Below are 24,395 nucleotides of genomic sequence, written 5' to 3' on the forward strand. Positions count from 1 at the left end.
TCTGAACACATCAAACAATGTTCTGATCATATGTTGAGGTTAACAACATCGATTACAGTGTTCGATTCTAGTCTTGTTATGTTTCATTCTGATCTTCTTAGAACAAGGGTACCCCCTAACATGTTCTAAACACATGTTGTATTGAGTACAGTGTTCGATTCTAGTCTTGATCACTTATTTCGTGTTCTGAACACATCGATCAATGTTCTGATCACATGTTGTATCGAGTACAGTGTTCGATTCTAGTCATGATCACTTATTTTGTGTTCTGAACACATCAATCAATGTTCTGATCACATGTTGAAGTTAACAACATCGATTACAGTGTTCTATTCTAGTCTTGTTATGTTTCAATCTGATCTTCTTAGAACAAGCGTATCCCCTGACATATTCTAAACACATGATGTATTGAGTACATTGTTCGATTCTAGTCTTGATCACTTATTTTGTTTTTCTGAACGCATCAATCAATGTTCTGATCACATGTCGTATCGAGTACAGCGTTTGATTCTACTCTTCTTATGTTTCGAAAGTCTAAACATGCACAATAATGTTATCGCTGCACACGCTTGCCTTCGCGATGCAGGTTTAAACTTGTTCGATATAAAGCTATGCCTTGACATAAGAGGCGGAGGAGGAGGTAGAGAAGGAGGAGGAGGAGGGGGAGGAGGAGGAGGAGGAGGAGGAGGAGGAGAATGATAAGGCCTTAACAGCCTATGTATAGTCGCCATTGTTTTTAAAGATGATAGCTGTCAAAAGAATTTTTCAAATTATCCACCACCACATTTCAGCTAAAGAGGGCAGCAGGGTGCTCTGTTGATTAAGCACATAGAATTTCAAATTGCCCTCCACCACATGCATAACAGCAGCTGTTATCTTGCGCAGTAGCCTCTAAGCTAGCTTTCTTCATCAGAGTAGCCGCCATCTTGTGCGAGCACCCCTAGGCCGTCTCATAAGGAGCTATGTATAGTCACCATTTTGTGTCCGCCATCTTGCGTAAGCATCCCTAGGACGTCTCAAGCCATCTTGTGTCTCATAAGAGCAGCCACCATCTTGTAGAAATAGATAGCTGCGAATGGCAAAGGGCTTAAGTAGGAATCGAACCGTTGATCTCATCATTAGACTATGTTTTTTCTTGTTCCTGATACTACGAACCTACGTATTAGGCGGAAAAATTTTGTCCGTTTTCGAGATATTTAACATTTTGCATTTAAGCCTCCAAATTTAATGAATCGAACCTGCACGGCACGTTATACTCTCTACCATAGCTAAACCTGATCATGTTACGAAGACTCGCTTCAATACAAGCTAAAACAGAGCAAATGCCAAAGGGCCTAAGTAGGAACCGAACCGTTGATCCCATCATTAGACTATGATTTTCTTGTTCCTCATACTGCGAACCTAGGTATTAGGCAGAAAAATTTTGTCCGTTTTGCTCTACGGTGCACTGCTTTCGAGATATTTAACATTTTGCATTTAAGCCCTAAATTTAATGAATCGAACTAGCACGACACGTTAGCCTCTAAGCTAAGAGCAGCAGCCATCTTGCGCAAGCACCCTTAAGGCGTCTCATAAGGAGACGTGTATAGCCGCCATCTTGTGTCCGCCATCTTGCGCAAGCATCCTTAGGGCGTCTCTAGCCATCTTGTGCAAGGATCCTTAAGCCGCCTCATATGAGCAACCACCATCTTGCGCAAGCATCACTAGGGTGTCTCATAAGGAGCCTTGTATAACCACCATCTTGCGCAAGCATCCCAAGGGCGTCTCATAAGAACCTGTGTATAGCAGCCATCTTGCGTAAGCACCCTTAAGGAGTCATGTATAGCCGCCATCTTATGCAATTAGCGTCGAGAGAGGACTGCTGTAGAATTTTTCTTTTTAAATTATCCACCACCACATTTCAAAGGTATCTAGCTAAAGATAGCAGCACTGCGTATGACAGGTGACGAATTTACATCTACTGCGATAAAGAGGGCAGCACGGTGCTCAAAGATGGCGGATGATAGCTGCACGTGGCTATGTTTACCAAACAAGAGCATGTGGAATTTGCCGCCACCACATTTCAAACTAAAGAGGGCAGCACTATGCTCTGTTGATTAAAGATGGCGGATGGTAGCTGTCAAAAAGCACGTGAGTTTGTTTCCAAACAAGAGCATGTGGAATTTTTCAATTTGCCGCCACCACATTTCAAAGGTATCTAGCTAAAGATGGCAGCACGGTGCTCTCTTGATTAAAGATGGCGGATGATAGCTAACAGAACTTTTCAAATTGCCCGCTACTACATGCTTAAGGTAGTAGCTATAAAGAGGGCAGCACGGTGTTCTGTAGATTAAAGATGGCGGGTGATAGGTGACGAAATTGCCCGCATGATAGCAGCACGGTGCTCTATTGATTAAAGATGGTGGATGACAGCTGTCAAAAAAGCACGTGGCTTTGTTTCCCAACAAGAGCACATAGAATTTTTCAAATTGCCGCCACCACATTTCAAAGGTATCTAGCTAAAGAGTACAGCACTGTGCTCTGTTGATTAAAGATGGTGGATGGTAGCTGTCAAAAAAGCACGTGAGTTTGTTTCCAAACAAGAGCACGTGGAATTTGCCGCCACCACATAGAGGGCAGCACGGTGCTCTCTTGATTAAAGATGGCTGCTGTCACGTGGAATTGTCTGCTACCACAGGTATCTAACTAAAGAGGGCAGCACTGAGGTTTGCGATGCAAGATGGCTGCTGTCAAAAAGCATTTTTCAAATTATCCGCCACCACATTTCAAAGGTAAGTAGCTAAAGAGGGCAGCACTGTGCTCTATGGATTAAAGATGGCGGATGACAGCTGTCAAAAAAGCACGTGGCTGTCAAAAAGCACGTGGATTTGTTTATCTCGAGCTAGTGAGGTTAAGTTGGTAGCACTAAGGTTTAGGCCCGCCAAGATGGCAGCACTGCCGATGACAGGTGACGAAAGAGGGCAGCACAGCGCTCTGTAGTTTAAAGATGGCGGATGACAGCTGTCAAAAAGCACGTGGCTGTCAAAAAGCACGTGGCTTTGTTTATCTCGAGCTAGTTAGGTTAAGTTGGTACCACCGAGGTTTATTCCCGTCAAGATGGCAGTACTGAGGTTAGCGATGCGTTGTTGTCTGTCAAAAAGCACGTGGCTTTGTTTACAAATCTGTCAAAAAGCACGTGGTTGTCAAAAAACACGTGGCTTTGTTTACCTCATGCTAGTTAGGTTAAGTTGGCACTACTGGGGTTTAGGCCCGTCAAGATGGTAGTACTGAGGTTTGCGATGCGTTGTTGTCGATGACAGCTGTCAAAAAGCACGTGGCTTTGTTTACAAATCTGTCAAAAAGCACGTGGCTGTCAAAAAGCACGTGGCTTTGTTTACCTCGCGCTTGTGAGGTTAAGTTGGCACTACTGAGGTTTAGGCCCGTCAAGATGGCAGTACTGAGGTTAGCGGTGCGTTGTTGTCTGTCAAAAAGCACGTGGCTTTGTTTATCTCGCGCTAGTTAGGTTAAGTTGGCAGCACTGGAAGAGGCCTCTGGCTGAGGTGGAGGAGGCCACTGGGAGGCCACTGGCTGAGGAGGAGGAGGAGGTGGCCACTGGGAGGCCACTGGCTGAGGAGGAGGAGGAGGCCACTGGCTGAGGAGGAGGCCTCTTCCGAGAGCCGGAGGAGGAGGAGGCCGCAGAACCCGTCTATTATACTACTGCAAGAGTTCTGTACACGTTGTAGTTTAGCTTCTTGTTCACAGGTTAGGTCTATCAGTATACTGTCACAGTAGTCAAAGATTGGAAAATAGAAGTGTTTTCATAAGTTTTAATTTAAACTCCAAGGGAAGAACATTCTTATGACGTTTTAAGTGATAAATGAATGCAAGCACATTTCTACACACAGTAGTTATATGCTCATTCCAGGCCTGAGTCTCATTTAAGGTGACTTATGGAGTATGGCACTTCAATATCAAGAATGGTAATTCGAGGAGGATATTGATTATAACCATGGAGGTGGAACCAGGCCTCTTCCGAGAAGAATATTAAATGTGGACATATTAATTTGTCCATTGTACGCATGTTTCAGACTCCTCTTACAAAATGTGTCCCTAACGAGAAGAACATTTCAGGAGTGGTTAATACCAAATTTAGAAGAAAAATAAACATGTATGTACATTTGAATTTGTGTAATTTCAATATTTAAGTTGTGATACGCATTGTTTCAATCATGGCATAACTGAAAGTTTGGAGAATGTTGCGAACTGGTACTTTTGTGAAGTAAGTTGGCAGTACATAATAAAAGGATTTTAATGAAAGAAGTATTTTTTGTTAGAAGAAAATACTAATTTTCCCATTTTCTTCTTCTTCTTCTTCTTCTTCTTCTTCGTCTTCCCAATATCATATTGGTACAGATTATACTTTGTGGATATTGTTACTTGACTTAACATGGTTTACTGCATCGTCTATTCGTAAGATTGATCCAAGAAGTAGGTTATGTGAGACGAGTTCTTCCCATCATTACGTATTTCAATAAATCCGTAAGTGTTATGCGTGTTGTGAGCCCGGTATCGTGTCTGGCTCCTTCCTGTTGTCATCGTTATGGCCAGGAAATGACGATCACTAGCAGGCAACATTCAGCGGCGCAGTTAGTAGGAGAAATTCAAGAACCATAACTGAGTGGAAGTACCGATCAGAAATAATTGAAGTCTTCTTCCTTAGCATTTGTCACACATGTTGGCGGGGTCCGCTGTTCGGCTCTCTGTCACTACTTCGCACGATCGTGTCTCTGATCAGGTTGCAGGCCTGTAATCCTGAGAACTTCGTGCAGGGTGTCAAGCCAACACTGCCCCAGTCTTCCTACCGGCCATTTCTCATCTACTTCCAAAGTAAAACTAATCGTTGCTGCTTCTGCTCAAAGTAGAAGACGTTAACATTTTCTGGTGTTTTCTGAAACACCTCGTGGAGAAAAATCAAACTAAACCCCATTAGTCTCTGCCCGACATTGACAGGCCACGCCAACCTACACCGTACGGTAACTGACTTCCGACCGCCAAAATCATACGTTAACAGGGCAGCCATCTTGTGATGGCATCATGCGAATTACGTCAGCGACCCCAGTCACGTATTCTATACTTTTCTTCCAACTTTACAATAATATATCGTCGTTGCCGGGACAAAACCTCCTATGTGATAATATTTTTGGAGGTATACTGTCCCGCTGCACATACATTATGAATAGCGAGAATGCCTTGGTAATATTCACGCAATATTGCACCTTAGATGACAGAACCTTACCGGCCAAAGTTCTAAGCTAAAATATTTCACATACGAGGTTTTGTCCCTGCAGCGACGATATTTACCATTTCCGTATATTTATTATATTTTGAGCTACGTGTATAATCAGGAACCACCTTTGTGTGTCTCTTGAAAAGCGTCACATCAAGCTATCGTATCAAAATATATTTATATGACTCTGTTTATTTATGGGGAGAGAGGATAGTATGTCATATTCAGTGTCATCTAAGTGAAACTGATTCATAGCGCAGCAAAACTAATGCAGTGAGCTCGCACTTACGATCAACAGTATTCTATAAGGAAGAAGTTAGCTGTTGGATAAAGCTGTCTTTACACAGGTCTGTCTTCAGACTGACTCTGCTGTACGAGAGTGAACAATGAATGGACTCAGGATATTTTAATCATAAGTTAGAAGTAAGCGACATGACATTATAGGCACAAAGATGGGAGTACAATCACGACTGATCTACATTTAGGGCAGTCGCCCAGGTGGCAGATTACCTATCTGTTGTTTTCCTAGCTTCTTAAATGATCGCAAAGAAATTGGAAATTTATTGAACATCTCCCTTGGTAAGTTATTCTAATCCCTAACTCCCCTGCCTATAAACGAAAATTTGCCCCAATTTGTTCCCTTGAATTCCAGCTTTATCTTCATATTGTGATCTGTCCTACTTTTAAAGACATCACTCAAACTTATTCGTCTACTAATGACATTCCACGCCATCTCTCCGCTGACAGCTCGGAACGTACCACTTAGTCGAGCAGTTTGTCTTCTTTCTCCCAATTCTTCCAAGCCCAAACTTTGCAACATTTTTGTAACGCTACTCTTTTGTCGGAAATCTCCCAGAACAAATCGAGCTGCTTTTCTTTGGATTTTTTCCAGTTCTTGAATCAAGTAATCCTGGTGAGGGTTCCATACACAGGAACCATACTCTAGTTGGGGTCTTACCAGAGACTTATATGCCCTCTCCTTTATATCTTTACTACAACCCCTAAACACCCTCATAACCGTGTGCAGAGATCTGTACCCTTTATTTACAATGCCATTTATGTGAATACCCCAGTGAAGATCTTTCCTTATATTAACAGCTAGGTATTTACAATGATCCGCAAAAGGAACTTTGACCCCATCAACGCAGTAATTAAAACTGAAAGGACTTTTTCTATTTGTGAAACTCACAACCTGATTTTTTTACCCCGTTTATCACCATACCATTGGCTACTGACCACCTCAGGACATTATCGAGGTCATTTTGCAGTTGCTCACGATCTTGTAACTTATTTATTACTCTGTACAGAATAAAATCATCTGCAAACAGCCTTATCTCTGATTCCACTTCTTTACACATATCGTTGATATATATATAAGAAAACATAAAGGTCCAATAATACTGACTTGAGGAATTCCCCTCTTAATTATTACAGGGTCAGATAAAGCTTCGCATCAGAGTGAGGAGATGAAGGCTGTTAGGAATGAATTCGAAGGATGAAGCTGTACACTTCATTAGTGGGGTCTTATGAGGCGAATGGAGTAGGAAAAGTCACCGACGAGAATAATGACCTTGGCCATGGAGGATAAGAGACGTGCGATACACACACTGCCCGGATTTTTCGATTTTTGTCCATTTAATCCCCCTTCAAACTGCTCTACTGTGTACCGTTCCACTCCCATCACTCCAACTACCCCGACACAACAACAATCCCTCGTTCATGGCGGCCTTGAATTTATATCTCGAGTGATGTATTACTGGAATCTTCGCGGTGCGTCTAGATAGCGAAGGTTCTCGTTTCCCCCATCCAGAAAGCCTACGAGGAAACCAGCAGATTAAAGTCCAATACAAGGAGAGGCCGGCCATGCCCTCCTGGCCGGCTGGGAGGTTTCCGGACTGACTTACTAATCTCTTCCAGAAAATACCGAAATGAACTACGACAGGGCTGACGGTCGAGAGCACGTAACGGTATTATTATAAGTACTCCTGTGTTAATAATAATAATAATAATAATAATAATAATAATAATAATAATAATAATAATAATAATAATAATAATATTAATAATAATATTAATAATAATGGCGTGTGGCCTCCGGATAGGCCTGGCGCAGGTCTCTCAAATTGACGTCGTATAGGCGACCTGCGTGTTTTTTTTAAGGATAGGACCCCATCTAAGATGATTTGTAATGATGAAGACAGCACAAACATCCAGTCTCCGAGTCAGACGAATTAACCAATGAAAGTTGAAATACCCGATCTGGCTGGGAATCGAACCTGAGGCCCCTTAGGCGAAAGACCAGCACACCAACCATTTAGCCACGGATCTTGACACAGGTGTGTTAAGAATGTAGCTACTGTGTACCTTCAAACCGACAAACAAGTTATTCTCCAGAGCATGAACACTTTGACGTGAAAGAAGCTGACATCTCAATTTTTGATTGATGACAAATTAAGTGACTGGATACTCTAAGGAAACAAGACGTAAAATATTCCGAGGAAATCCACGCTGTGTGTGTAGGCGTTATATTCTTAGTACATATCTCCTGAGAACTCAGCCTGAAAGAGTAGGGCATTTGGAGCCACGGAATTCAAGTAAGCTGTATATTAAAAATAATTATGAAAACTAAAGTCAGTCAGTCCGGCCATTCTATCCGGTCGATTTCCTTAATTTTTAAGATATTCATGCACAGATTTTTCATCAGGTACTATAAATCACTTAACTTCCGCCTTCCTCAAATTATTTGATTTTTCAATTTTTTGTCTCTTTGAAGCAATCATATATTTGGTTCTAATTGAGGTACGGAGTTCGTTTTGGCCTAAGAACACTCAGTGGATCATGCTCTTTCATTTTTTTGCTATGGGCTTTACGTCGCACCGACACAGATAGGTCTTATGGCGACGATGGGTTGGGAAAGGCCTAGGAGTTGGAAGGAAGCGGCCGTGGCCTTAATTAAGGTACAGCCCCAGCATTTGCCTGGTGTGAAAATGGGAAACCACGGAAAACCATCTTCAGGGCTGCCGAAAGTGGGATTCGAACCTACTATCTCCCGGATGCAAGCTCACAGCAGCGCGCCTCTACGCGCACGGCCAACTCGCCCGGTTCTCTTTCATTTTAGCTCTTAACTATTTAAATGGGTTGATTCTGAGGAAAGTTATGAGTGCATATTCAATTTGACGTCTCATTTCTTCAACATGTTTTCTCATTGAAGCAATCATATATTTCGTTTTGGTCTAAAACACTCAGTGGATCAGTTCTCCAAAGTATGTTCAGATGAGGTCTCTTTGATAATTTGATAAAATTGTGTCAAATTTCCCCTATGTAAAAAAATCAAATGATAAAAAATGTCTTATGGTATATCTCTCGGTCATGGCCATCCATCAACGACTGCTAATTTCAGATTACGGCCAGCCATAAGACAGAGCCTGCACGGTTGCTAGGTTACACTTCTGTCACACATTTTGTTACATACAGAATTTCCTTACACACATTTTCAAAATCATTTCAGGAAAAACTTCCAAAAAAATCACAGTTCTAGCCCTTCAGGCAAGCAACTCAATGTTGAAAACGTCCTGGGGATATGAGCTACGAGTTTTAGGTAAATAAAATATAATAAAGTATGAGAATAAATTCTTTATTCATTCCTAAAATACACAATCCCTTTCCTAATCATCGTTATCACGTCGATTAGATTAGCATTTTGCCTTTTTCTACCACTAAGAGCGCTAATCTGAGTCAATGCAGAGTTTCACTTAAACCCTTATAACTACATTGGGTTTGGACATTTTTCAGAAATAAAAAAAGAAGCCTCAAGGTATGAACTAAGGAACACATTACAGAAGGAATTATGAAAATAAGTTCATTTGACTAGGATTCGGATCAAAAAATAACAATGTTATTTGCTTGACGTCCCACTAACTGCTTTTACGGTCTTCGGAGACGCCGAGGTGCCGGAATTTAGTCCCGCAGGAGTTCTTTTACGTACCAGTAAATCTACCGACACGAGGCTCTCGTATTTGAGCACCTTCAAATACCACCGGACTGAACCAGGATCGAACCTGCCAGGTTAGGGTTAGAAGGCCAGCGCCTTAACCGCCTGAGCCATTCAGCCCGGCTCGGATCAAAAAGAGAACGAGTAAAGAAACAAGCGATTTTAAGCTGTTTTTCCGGAAATGCATTTAGACCGGAAGTGATTTTCAAAATTTGTTTTTTTTTAAGTTTGGTAGAGCTATCCAAGACTCAAAATTTGAAACCTTTCGGGGCTCTGTATCCGTTCAACTGTCGGTACAGTTGAGGAAATTGCTTAATTTTAACGTTTTTCGTAACACTTTGTCTGCTAAGAATTGTTTTCAACATTAAAATAAATTTGTATTTTGTCCACACGCATTACAGTATTTGAATATTATCGATTTCCATGAGCTATCCAGACCAGAAAGCTGTAATTCCTTAGACGTTGTTCCAAATCCGATCATGTGTACGTTCCACGTGCCTTTTATATTACCTTTCTTGCTCTTTTCCCATGGCTTTCTTTAGGTGGAAATAACAGCTTTTGAAAAAATACTCCTCATATGTCTCTCAATCGCGGCCATCCATCAATGGTTCACATAAGAGCCTCAACGGTTGCTACGTGTCGTCGCGTCCCAGCCATAAGACGATTCAATTCATAAAAACCAATAATATATGACATAAATCGCACTTGAACTAAACCTACATTCATAAAGGATCGACCTTTCTACAGCAATATTCCTATTTATTTATACTTTGTTTATTTTCCTTTTTGTTCATTCAGTGATCACTGATCTCATGCGGCAATATATTTTGCCGAGCGATTAAAAGAACCTTGAAGAAAAATTAATACCAACCATTGTAGCGAGTCATCTGTATTCTTTCTTGGAGTTTGAGTTTACACGCTTTGTGCTTCACAGGAAAGGGTCGAAATTGTCCGTGAAGAGAACCTAGTCGGTATGTAACTTACGATAAACATCTGACATGAATCTAATGATAGTTTAATGACCAGTGATGTTTTATTACTGGTATTATGAAGTCGTATATCGTTCTAATGTCGAGAAGTACCCCTTTAAAGGCGGCACTTAACGAACGTATCATTATGAGAAGGAAAAAACATATCCTTCTAAAGCATCTCTGTAGTTATAAAGGACATGGTTATTCCAAAAGTCAATATAAAATATTGATTTGTATCAACAAAATTAGCTCTCCCCAATCATAAAGATATAGCCTGAAATCAAGATCCTTATTATTTAAAACAGGACAAGAATTCATCAGTATGAACTTTAATGCAGCAACTGAATTAGAATGAACTAATGAGTGGCAGGCATTATTTAACACCCACTCCCCCCCATCTGGTTTTGATTTACCACAAAAAACTTGGGATTCCCTGAACATACTTCGACCTAACCATGGACGATGTGGAGTGTAAGATCTTCCCATATCTGTGACTGTAACGCACCAAACCTAAATTTAAAGTATATCCTCACCGAATATGCATCCTGGGCCTTCTCTTACAAATTTGGGAGTACCTCTGAATGACATGTGAGAATGGAAGGGCAAGCTTGATTGAGGAATACAACTCCCTAAGTGTCAACTATATAAGTTTTAACTTGGATATGTTTTTCGGCTAGCGATCTATCTGGAATTAGTGTCATCAATTTGTCGACAGTATAGTAAGCATGACTAGCAGTGTTCAATGTACACTGACTTAGCAAATGTCATGGGATAGTCACCTAATAGCGTGTGGGGCCTCCTCTGGCCCTGCGAACTGCAGTGAGACGCCGTGGAAGTGAGTCGACAAGTCCCTGGTAGTCCTCTGGACGCAGCTGACACCAAATCGTTTGCAGAGCGGCCGCCAATGCTGGTCTGTTCGTGGGTGCAGGATCCATGGCACAGAGCCTGCGTTCCAGGATATCCCAGTTATGCTCGATAGGGTTCATATTGGGGCTCCTGGGAGGCCATGGCAGTCGTTGGACCTCCGCTGCATGTTCCTGGAACCATTCCCGGGTGACGTGGGAGCGATGTGCCGGCGCGTTATCATCTTGAAACACCGCAGAACCGTCTGGCCGCTGAAAGGGCAAAAATGGGTGGAGATGGTCTCCGAGCAGCTCGACATACCGCGTACCATTCAAAGTCTCTTCCAGAACAACTAGGGGGCCCATTCCATACCAGAAAAATGCACCCCAGACTATAACAGAGACACCAGCGCCCTGGACCACACCTTCGAGGCAGGCGGGATCCATCGCTTCATGTGGTCTGCGCCATACACGGTGCCTTCCATCGGCACGGTGCAGTTTAAATCGTGATTCGTCCGACCATATCACGTTACGCCATTGTTCCAGTGTCCATCCCTGGTGACTGGCGACAAATGCGCGTCGTTGTTCCCGATGACGTTGGGTTAACAGTGGCACCCGTGTGCGGCGCCGACTTCTATACCCCATAGAATCCATTTTCCTACGGATTGTCCACTGGCAGACGTGTCTAGCACGGCCTGTGTTGAATTGAGCCGTGATTGTTTGCACGGTTGCCTGTCTGTCACTATTGACAATCCGTCTCAGATGTCGCCGGTCACGGTCATCGAGGGTGGCTGGACGGCCGGTCGTTCGTCTGTTGTTGACGGTGACACCCGCATTCAACCATTCACGATACACCCTGGACACGGTTGATCGTGTGAAGCCGAATTCCCGCACCACTTCCGAAATCGCACTTCTCATCCGTCGGGCACCGACCACCATACCCTGTTCGAACGGTGTCAGCTCACGACGACGTTCCATGTTACACCTGTCACATGCACAGTCACTACTCACAAGGTCTCTTATACAACTGCCGCTGGCACAGGGGGCGTGTGGTGCGCAGACAACACACCTGCGCATCAGTGCTCCGCTATCCCATGACATTTGCTCAGTCAGTGTACACTAGGGCAGTAGCGTCATCTTCTCACTGTGCGCTTCTTCCTGTAACTAGACGCTTGAGATAATTCCGTATTAAATGAACCTCGTTCTACTCCTCAGTCTAGAATTAACTGGCCGGAGAAACGAACCCAGGGCCTTGGTATAAGAGACAGGCACGCTACCACTACACCACTGTGCTGGCTAATAATAATAATAACAACAATGAGAATAAACTTCATTGGCCACACTGAACAACTTAATTCGTTCAAGTTCAAACTTGAACGTTGTACTGTTTGGTTCTTGTGATCTGCCCAGTATTTTTTCATTCGCTCCGATCGTCATTTTCTTAATTCGTCTGAAATAACTATAGCTCTTCTATGTGTAATTTCCGCTGAAAATTTGTGAGTCTTAATAAGGGTGTTGATTTTATTTTTCATCCGTGTGATAGTGGGGTCGAACCCCACTGTCGGCAGCCCTGAAGATGGTTTTCCGTGGTTTCCCATTTTCACACCAGGCAAATTCTGGGGCTGTACATTAATTAAGGCCACGACCGCTTCCTTCCCATACCTAGACCTTTCCTATCCCTTCGTCACCATAAGACCTATCTGTGTCGTTGCGACGTAAAGCCAATTGTAATGTATATATACATCATCGTTATAGACCGTTATGTCTTTCAGCGTTCAGTCTGCAAGTCTCTGTGAATTTACTAAACGTCGTCACAATCCTCTATTTGCAACTAGTGCTGTGGCCTCATTTAGTTTTATACCTCTTATCTTAAAATCGTTAGAAACTGAGTCTAACCATCGTCGTCTTGGTCTCATTCTACTACTCTTATCCTCCATAACAGAGTCCATTATTCTCCTAGGTAACCTATCCTCCTCCATTCGCTTCAGATGACCCCACCACCGAAGCCGGTTTATACGTACAGCTTCCATCGAGTTCATTCCTAAATTAGCCTTTATATTCTCATTCAGAGTATCCTCCTGCCATTGTTCCCACCTGATTGTACCAGAAATCATCCCTCCCTTCCTCAGATTCTTTATTATATTTTTTGTTCTCTGCATCTGCTATATCGAGTCCAACTAGTTTGAGATTTTGCTGAATTTCGCGGTCCATACTACTTTTACTATTAATACTAATACTGTATTTACGAGGCATGTAATGTTTTTCATTTCCTTACGTTTCCTCTTGTGGCTACATTAATTTTTCTTTCAATTTTTCGGTACTTTTTTCTACTACTGCTACCTTAGTGAGATCATGTAGGTACAGGGCGTATGAAATTAGTTTTCCACCCTGCGGTACGCCCGCAAGGAGTTACTGAAGGGCGAAGTTCTCACCCTCGCACGTGTCAAAGAAATGCATATACATACGTATGCCTGGGTAATTTTGACAAGGTACTGTAGTGTGGAACTTTATATAGTTCCAACCAATATTATGACTGTCCAATTGTGGTTCGTGAGAGTGCCGAAGGTGTAATCGATGTCAAAAATATTCCACCATAACATGCATTTTCCTATACACGGTAGATGCTGTCCATCCTCGTAGGTGTGTCTACCTTACAAGGGCTGCACCAGGCTAGCCACACGAAGTAGTTATTTATCTACGTGGTATGGGTCGTCTAGCTGTGAGTTTGCATTCGGAAGATGAGGGATTCGAAGCTCTTTCGTCGGTAGTCCTGAATATGGTTTGCTATGGTTTTCTCCATTTTCAAACTAGGTAAATACTGTGATCGGGATTGTATCATAATTAAGGCCACGGTCGCTTCTAGCTACTCTTCATTATACTAGTGTTGCCAAAGACTGTCTGTGTTAGTGCAACTTACAATAGTGAACAAAAAATGGAAGAAAAATGCAACAGGTATTACATGTTCTAGACCTGCTACACGCCAACTCAGGAATGATGTTGGTAATGACATTCTTGAAGCACTAATTTGTGTTCAATAGCTAGTTACGTCAGTCATAATTAAGTATTCGTGGTGAGTACAAGCCCATGTAAAAGGAGTGCCGCAGCGGCTATTATGTTTTTATTGGAAAAAGTAAAGAAACCGAAGATTGGTTTGTAGCGGCTTTCCATGAGCTTCGGTCTGTGACTGGTCTCTTCAAGTGGTCCACCTCTACAGTTCCTCTCTTCCAAACTACCCTCCAGTACTGTGTACAGAAAACTTTCATACCTCAAGATATCTCCTATCCAATTGTCTCTTCGGTGAGTAAGCATATTCCATAAACATGGCTCTCTCTAATCCTTTTCAGCGTTTAATAATAATAATAATAATAATAATAATAATAATAATAATAATAATAATAATAATAATAATAATAATGTCCGACTCATTGGCTGAATGGTCGGTGTTGAGGCCATCGGTTCAGAGGGTCCCGGGTTCGATTCCCAGCCGGGTCGGGGATTTTAATCTCGTCTGATTAATTCTTCTGGCCCGGGGACTGCGGTTTGTGTTCGTCCCAACACTTTCCTCCTCATATTAAGACAATACACTACACTATCAACCACCACAGAAACACGCAATAGTAATTACATTCCTCCATATAGGACTGGCGCCAGGAAGGGCATCTGGCCGTAAAACAGGGCCAAATCCACATGTGCGACACAGATCGCACCCGCGACCCCACAGATGAGGGAAAAGCGGTAGATTATTATTATTATTATTATTATTATTATTATTATTATTATTATTATTATTATTATTATTATTATTTCGTGTGGCCTTCGGAGAGGTCTAGTGCAGGTCTTTTGATTTGACGCCCATAGGTGATAATAATAATAATAATAATAATAATAATAATAATAATAATAATAATAATAATAATAATAATAATAATAATAATAATAATAATATTTGTACCGGCAGGTACACCTCAATCTCGTGCATTTAAATGAAGCGCCTTGAAGAACGGTGTCTATCATATAAAAATTGAAACATCTAGTACAAGAAGTTGGGACGTCGATCAAAAGATGTCACTACTAAAATTATAGAGTCATATGTTATTTTAAAGTTTCTTAAACTGACTGGATTTCTTTTGTTTTGTTTTGGTGTATCACTGGTTTCAACAACTGTTTCAAGAAATTTGGACTTTTCTCTATAGATTCCTCTATTAAAGAACTGATGTCATGCACTCTGGTGCAAAGTGGAATAACTAGAAATTTAAAGAAATTTTGTGTTTATAGGTTTTCTGAACTGAATTAACTTTCCTTATTTTGATACTTCAAGGTTTGCAATACTTCTTACTTCTTACTCATCCTGCCAGCTTGGGAGTCTGGTCAATCATAATTTTTGTGTATTTAATTTTCAGCCAATCATAGGCTTCTTTTAATTTTTTATCTGTCCGATAAAATGAGAGGGTGTATCCGGATTTAGTCCAGAGCCTTCCCGAACCTTCCTCTCGGGTATAAAGGCTCTCGCCTTTTCGAGCTAACTTGTCTTATTGATCGTCGCATTACTGAGTGTGTTGTGTTAAGAGAGGAGGCGTGGCCTCTCCCATCGGCAGGCAGAACATCAGCTAAGGTAATGGCCACCATTCTCTAACTCTGTAGTTATCTCCGCAATCTGACTCGAGGGGAAGGTTTCAATCATTAGCTATGAAACCGTCTATTTTCTAAAATGGAAACTTTCTTTCTTCTCGTGTATAAGTTCAAATAAGTTAAAAGTACGGTACTTAACTGAATACCGGGGATAGAGACTGCGTACCCTCTCGAGTTCCCCTTCATTTAATCTTGAGGTGACTATTATTTTGTAACTGGTTTTCACTTGTAAATTGTTAATAATCTTGTCCATCTAGTCACCTCAATAGTTTGGGATTAGCCTCTGCATCATCGGGCCGCTAGCCCAAGTAGGGTTTTAACCTTGGTTTTCAGGGAACGCAAGTGTACGCCTATATACATTTTTCAGTTTGGACCAGTTACTTAACCTGTTCTTTTTCACGAAGGCCCGGTAGTATGGGTACTCGATACCCCTGTATTGTTTCTTAAATCCAACTGCTACAGTCTTGTCAAATGTAGGTTGTGCCTAGAGAGGCCAGAAATTGTAAAGGAACATTGTGGACAGAACAAAGGAAACACAGCCAAAGGATGAAGAGATTTTGAGAAGAGGAAGAAGGGAAAGAATTGAAAATTGTGTTGTCATGAGATATGCGAGTTCAAATACTGTCCATAAGGGCAAAAATGATATACAGTATATGAATGGATGAATGAATGAATGAATAATATGGCCTCAGCTACCGTGTGCGGACATTTCAATTTGACGCCATCTGTCTGTCTGCACGTCAATTTCGACAGGGGGAGCGAGCGAGACAGGTGTGGGGAAAGAGAGAGACAGCACTATTGCTCCAAATCGAGGAGTGGGGGTCTGCACTCTGGTCAACCAAGCGAAGCCGTCTTTTCACCGTGCACAGTGCCTGCACCAGGCGCATGCACCCTGAGAGGCCGTGTGTTAGAGAGTCAACGTGGCACCGCTCGGACGACGTCGCAAGTAATAAACAGGACTTGCCAGCGTTGGTGACTTAAGAGGCGGCATGACAGAGCAGCACATTTTATGTCTGACAGTGTACAAAACTGGCATTGCAGTAAATATTGTCCTTTCCTAAAGCATCGAAGACCAATGCAACACAGAAATGATCGGATTTGTTAGATGTACGCAGTCTCCGTTTTAATTCTTCTATACAAGTAAGAATACAGGATATTTCTAGTTTGACTCCTTGGCTGAATGGCCGGCGTTGACGTCTTCGGTTCAGAGGGTCCCGGTTTCGATTCCCAGCCGCGTCGGGGATTTTAATCGCGTCTGATAAATTCTTCTGACTCGTGGACTGGGTGTTTGTGTTTGTTCCAACAGTTTCCGTTTCAGATTCAAACAACACACTACACTACCAACCATCACAGAAACACGTAATAGTGATTATCTCCCTCCATATAGGTTTGGCGTCAGGAAGGGCATCCGGCAGTGAAACAAGGCCAAGTCTACATGTGCTACACAGTTCGTATTCCCCCATAGATGTGGGAAAAGCGGTAAAAGAACGTGAAGAAGAAGAAAGGATATTTCTAGTGGCGGATTGGTAGGTCTCTCGCAAGCATAAAAAAGGAGATGTCGTATACACCACTTTCACTGGTGTGAAAATTGGAAACCACGGAAAGTCAATCATTTTCAGTACTCCCGACGGTGGGATTAGAACCTACCATCTTCCGAATGCAAGCTCATAGCTGCGCAACCCTAACCGCACGGCCAACTCGCTCGGTTATCTCTATTCTTTTTATCGTTCCTGAACATGCGAGTGATCAGCGGAAGTGTCACCCAACTTTCTACAGAATGCATCTTCTTCGTTAACACTAACAATTCTTCAGGAAAAAATATTTTTTGTTTTGTTTTTATTCGGCGCGTACTCTTTCCTATACAAATCAAACTGTATGTTGAGTGCTCAGCCCGGAGGCTGGTTTGGACCTCAACAGCTCAGCCATGAGCCGTTAGGTGGCCCAGGTGTCACTGAGGTGGCGTACTAGGGAAATGAGGAGTGAGAAACTTTCCCGTTCCTTTTCTCACCGAGGAAGTTTACATCTCAGTCTGCCAAGACCACTGAAATGCTCGCATCAACCGACCCTATGACCAATATTTTCATACCAATCCTAACAGGGACTGGCTGCATAAGGAATGGTATTACTAGCATTACACATACCTCGGTCACTTTCATGTTGTCAAAGCCAGGATGAGACTGAGACAGGTCAGTGAAAGAAAGATTTTTATTCTGGCTTACACCAAAAGACATAGTGCTCTGTACACACTAGGTCTTGCCAGCAAAGGCATAATTGCTAAATTAATTGCTAGTCTAATCAAAACCAGGCGAGTTGGCCGTGCGGTTAGGAGCGCGCTTGCTGTGAGCTTGCATCTGGGAGATAGTGGGTTCGAACCCCACTGTCGGCAGCCCTGAAGATGGTTTCCGTGGTTTCCCATTTTCACACCAGCCAAATGCTGGGGCTGTACCTTAATTAAGGCCACGACCGCTTCCTTCCCATTCCTAGGTCTTTCCTGTCCCATCGTCACCATAAGACCCATATGTGTCAGTGCGATGTAAAACAAATAGCAAAAAAAGTCTAATAAAAAAAGCAAGAACCATACATACAGGATTTACAGTAGAATTATGTAGAATATTTTTCGTAACTTCAACGGTTTGTCAGAAATTTTCAATTTCACGGTGTAAAGGATCTTTTCGAGCACGCAGCCCCATTACATTGCATATGCCTGTAACGGCAGCTAGCGATGACGTATCAGATGAAATGTTCGAAGTGACCTGCCTGAACTGGCCTACGTATAAGCCTCCGTTCATCATCACATTGAGTAGCGAACACGATCAGAAAATGTCTGGTATAGTGTGTATACTGCCACAACACGAGAACTGAGAGTTTATTTATTTATTTATTTATTTATTTATATGCCGGTTTACAACAGGGTAGTAAACTCCAATTATAATAAACCTACAAATCTTTAAATATTACGTATTCAATTACAGTGATACAAGTCTTAGATCTTAATAACTAAAAAAATTCTTAATAACTAAATTATTCAATATTTACAATAACCTTTGACATCTTTCAGTGTGATGCTAATACTTAGTGTTTTGGCAGTGTAGCTGCGAAACGTTTTATGAATTTTGATACTCACTGACATTTTGAAGTCCAAGTTATTGTCTTTGCTAACAACTTCGTTATAGTTGTTACATAACCTACGGAAATAATAATGTTATTGTTTTTACGTCCCACTAACTATATTTTGACGGTTTTCAGACACACCAAGGTGCCGAAATTTTGTCCCTCAGGAGTTCTTTTACGTGCCATTAAATCTACCGACATGAGGCTGACGTATTTGAACACATTCAAATACCACCGGACTCAGCAAGGATCGAATCTGCCAAGCTGGGGCCAGAACGCCAGCGCCTCAACCGTCTGAGCTTCTCATCCCGGCGTACATGTGGAGTGGTGAATGGTTGTGGGTGATTGTCACAGCTCTTTTAGTCCTGCGTTCTCTTGAGTGCAAGTGGGATACGCGAAAATTCAATAGGGACAGTAAATGCATATTATCTTTTTTTCTACAGCTTTTTCCCACACATGTGGAGTCGCGGGTGCGAATTGCGTCGCACATGTGGATTTGGCCCTGTTTTACGACCGGATGCCCTTCCTGACGCCAACCCTATATGGAGGGATGTAATCACTATTGCGTGTTTCTGTGGTGGTTGGTAGTGTGGTGTGTTGTCTGAATATGAAGAGGAGAGTGTTGGGACATTTACAAACACCCAGTCCCCGAGCCAGAAGAATTAATCAGAAGCGATTAAAATCCCCGACACGGCCGGGAATCGAACCCAGACCCTCTGAACCGAAGGGCAGTAAATGCATATTATCTGTTGTATAATAATTTATGCAGGTACTAGGCATCGATTATTTTTCTCTGATTTTCAAGGCTGGTCATTCCGACACTGGTTAGTAAATGTTTGTATAACACCATAAATGGGAGCAAGCCATCTGTTTGGTGATGTAGACATCTTTCAAAACGCTTTTGCACTTTTCGATTAACTTAATATGTCCGCCTCTGGTGTAGTGGTTAGCGTGATTAGCTGCCCCCCGGAGGCCCGGGTTCGATTCGCGGCTCTGCCACGAAATTTGAAAAGTGGTACGAGGGCTGGAACGGGGTCCACTCAGCCTCGGGAGGTCAACTGAGTAGAGGTGGGTTCGATTCCCACCTCAGCCATCCTGGACGTGGTTTTCCGTGGTTTCCCACTTCTCCTCCAGGCGAATGCCGGGATGGTACCTAACTTAAGGCCACGGCCGCTTCCTTCCCTCTTCCTTGCCTATCCCTTCCAATCTTCCCATCCCTCCACAAGGCCCCTGTTCTGCATAGCAGGTGAGGCCGCCTGGGCGAGGTACTGGTCATACTCCCCAGTTGTATCCCCGACCAAGAGTCTGAAGCTCCAGGACACTGCCCTTGAGGCGGTAGACGTGGGATCCCTCGCTAAGTCCGAGGGAAAAACCGAACCTGGAGGGTAAACAGATGATGATGATGATGATTAACTTAATATATTAATCGTACCTTGGATTCCATACAACGCTAGTGTATTCCAATTTTATTCGTAGAAAAGCATTATAGAGTGCAATGATGGAATACGTCTTCCTGAAAAGTTTAGTGTTCCCCATGCCCAGTAGGCCTTTCCTGTCACCTTGTTTACATGAGCTATGTAAGTAAGACCCTTGTGAAGCCGGATGCCAAGGTTACTCACTTGGTCAACTTCCTGCAGGACGATTGGACCCAGCTTGTATGCAGAAATAGTTTTACTCTTTTTTTGTGGTGAATGACATCGTCGCACACTTCGAGAAGTTAAATTTTAACCTGTTCATACGGCTCCACATTAGAATATCATCAAGTTCCTTTCGTAGTAAGAGGCAGTCTTGTGTTTGGGTAACCGGTCTGAATATTTTGAAGTTATCGGCATAAGGAAGACAGTTGGAATTTTTTTACATGTTTAAGAATATCATTTATAAAAATCACGAACATAATTGGCCCCAGGTTCGAACCCTGAACGATTCCCGAATTTACATTGTATTCGATAGAGGAATTTCTAAGTCACTGAACATATTGTTTCCTATTAGGTAAGTGCTAAAATATTTGAGCATATCTTGCGAGAAGCCAAATCTACTCAATTTACTTAACAATACATCATGATCCACGCTATAGAACGCCTTTTCAAAATATGTGGAAACAACGTCCATTTGCCCCCTATTATGTAATTGTGTTGATATATCCTGACGCAGATTGACCAGATTTGTAACTGTAGATCTCCTAAATACAAATCCAGATTAGGTTCATCAGCAGCATCTTCGAATACAGGACACGCGTTATGTGGTGTATCCGAAGGTAAAAGTTTAAAGTCAGAAGAGCGTGGTGGTCGTGCAAACTTTGCAATAATGTATGTTTGGACCCATATTTCCATGTCACTTTTTCTTTTTTGTACATGAGGAACCCAGTCCTTAAGTTTTGCTGTTGAGGTCTGGTACACCTGTATCACGGTCACTGCAGTGCGCTCCCAAAGATATGACTTAATTTCTACTGTGGTCTCTACTATACTACACCTTCATATTCCCACGCCTTTTGTGTCTATTTAACACTCAACAAGAGCCAACTTCTTGACGGCCACTGTTCAAACTCTGTCGTGAATGACGGAATGGGGTGGAATAACGAATAAGCTTGGGTGGAGCTTTTAAAAGTAGAAATATCATAATATGAAGATAAAGTTGAAATTCACGACAAACTGGGACAAATATCCATTTACAGGATGAGGAATAAGGGATTGAAATAATTTATCAAGGGAAATGTTCAATAAATTTTCAATTTTCTTGGATAGATTTAAGAAAAGGCTAGGTGAACAACTTCCTTTTGGCTTTACGTCGCACCGACACATGCAGTAGGTCTTATGGCCATGATGGGAAGGCAGCGACTGTGACCTTAATGAAGGAACTGGTATTTGACTGGAATGAAAATGGAAAACCAAAAAAACCATCTTCAGAGCTGCCGACGATGCGGTTCGAACTCACTCTCTCCCGAATGCAAACTTTTAGCCACGCAGCTACTCGCCCGATGTTAATGTTTTTGCAAATCTCACAACCCGAAGTACGATTCCGAAAGAATAGGCGTAATCTACGTGAAAAGTCTGTAAGTTACGTGATTAACAACTTGAACTCTGCACTGGATTCCCAGGATTCTATTTAACAGGTTGAACATGTCTTTGGGAAATGCTAATAGGCTGGCAGTGGCCCAATTATCTGGTTCTGCTCTTCTTGCGAACAGGTCCAACATCCAGCACCGCCTGCGGCTGTGTTATTACCTACCATGTTGTGTTATCAAGCAGCGTATATTTCAGCGGCTATCGTCCGTCTCACCATAGTACCTCCAGTGTTCGTACACATGATAACATGTCCTGACTGAAAGACTGATTCATCATCGCCGAGCCAAAACTACTGGACATAAAGAAATGAAAGTTTGGGAATGCATTTATATTACAGTGTAGGTGCTCACAAAGGGAGGCTTTTTGGATATTCTGTCGCAAAGAGATGAAAGGGGGTGGGTGTGAATTTTTAAAATGAGTATATCTATATCTCAGAAATTCAAGAGTTTAAAGGCGTGAATATTGGTATTTGGAATCTCCTTTAACAATAAAGAAAAGTGTAGTTTTGTTTTCGGAAAATCCAATTTTGTGGGGGGAGGGGTTGGAAAGAAGTGAAGAAGGAGCTGAATTATTTTTTATGAGTATACTTATGTCTCAAAAACTGAAGATATTACTGAGGTGAAAATTGGTATTTGGAATCTCCTTTAAACATAAAGAAACACGTATTTTCTCCAGGAAAATCTATTTAGGTGAGGGTGAAGGACTGATAAAGGGGTTGAATTCTTTGTGTGGGAATTTTTACATCTGAAAAACTGAAGATGATACAGACGTGAAACTACATACTTAGGATCAGGGGCGAAGCGTCAGGGTAGACAGCGTGTATCCTTAACACTTTGTGAACGAAATATTCTCTAGTTAATTCAATAATTTTGTAGAACATTAATTATTTCCACATACATGACATTATTCATTATTGTATTTCCCGCTTTACTTATTTTCGTCTCACTTCGGCAATGCTTCGGCACGGGTGAGTTGCAAGAAGCACGTACTGTAGGCGAAAGTATACGCTGTCCAATCTGTGTATGTTCCCTTTGATCTTTAAGGCTTTCAGATAGAGAGAAACACTAACGCTATCTGTAGGTGTTGACTATGGAACTATGACTTGCCTTTAGGGAGATTTCTCCGCCCAGTAGACAGTCTCTCCTTGCTCCCATTGGCTAGTATTTGAATCTCAGTTATAAAGGTGCTGTTATTGGCTACCATCTCAAACATACTTTTAATGTAATTAATATGAAGCTAATTTATTGTAATACACGTTTAAAAATAAAATAATAATATTCAAATACGAAGTATAGCAAACTTGCATCTAATAAATGAATGGTAGCATGACAAGTATTAGTTGCGGTATTATAGCCCCAACAACTATTGGCTTACATTCTTAATAATGAATGAATAATGAGTGTGCATACGGAAACAACATCATCGCTTAACTTGATGATGTCTATTCCGTTAAACAACAGTTTCTAGTGAACGCGCTATGAGTGCCTTGAAACGAATTAAAACCTATTTAAGGAATTCGATGACCATGCACAAACTGTCCAACATGGGAACTCTAGAAAGACGCCTAACTTCCAGACGAGAGTAATAGATATACACTGACTGACAGAGCAAATGCAACACCAAGAAGGAGTGGTCAGAACTTTATGCCAATTGCAGGGTAGACTGACGTCACTGAGGTATGCTCATGATGTGAAATGCGCCGCTGTGCTGCGCACGTAGCGAACGATAAATGGGACACGGCGTTGGCGAATGGCCCACTTCGTACCGTGATTTCTCAGCCGACAGTCATTGTAGAACGTGTTGTCGTGTGCCACAGGACACGTGTATAGCTAAGAATGCCAGGCCGCCGTCAACGGAGGCATTTCCAGCAGACAGACGACTTTACGAGGGGTATGGTGATCGGGCTGAGAAGGGCAGGTTGGTCGCTTCGTCAAATCGCAGCCGATACCCATAGGGATGTGTCCACGGTGCAGCGCCTGTGGCGAAGATGGTTGGCGCAGGGACATGTGGCACGTGCGAGGGGTTCAGGCGCAGCCCGAGTGACGTCAGCACGCGAGGATCGGCGCATCCGCCGCCAAGCGGTGGCAGCCCCGCACGCCACGTCAACCGCCATTCTTCAGCATGTGCAAGACACCCTGGCTGTTCCAATATCGACCAGAACAATTTCCCGTCGATTGGTTGAAGGAGGCCTGCACTCCCGGCGTCCGCTCAGAAGACTACCATTGACTCCACAGCATAGACGTGCACGCCTGGCATGGTGCCGGGCTAGAGCGACTTGGATGAGGGAATGGCGGAACGTCGTGTTCTCCGATGAGTCACGCTTCTGTTCTGTCAGTGATAGTCACCGCAGACGAGTGTGGCGTCGGCGTGGAGAAAGCTCAAATCCGGCAATAACTGTGGAGCGCCCTACCGCTAGACAACGCGGCATCATGGTTTGGGGCGCTATTGCGTATGATTCCACGTCACCTCTAGTGCGTATTCAAGGCACGTTAAATGCCCACCGCTACGTGCAGCATGTGCTGC

Source organism: Anabrus simplex, chromosome 11 (genome assembly GCF_040414725.1).
Source record: "Anabrus simplex isolate iqAnaSimp1 chromosome 11, ASM4041472v1, whole genome shotgun sequence".
NCBI lineage: Eukaryota > Metazoa > Arthropoda > Insecta > Orthoptera > Tettigoniidae > Anabrus > Anabrus simplex.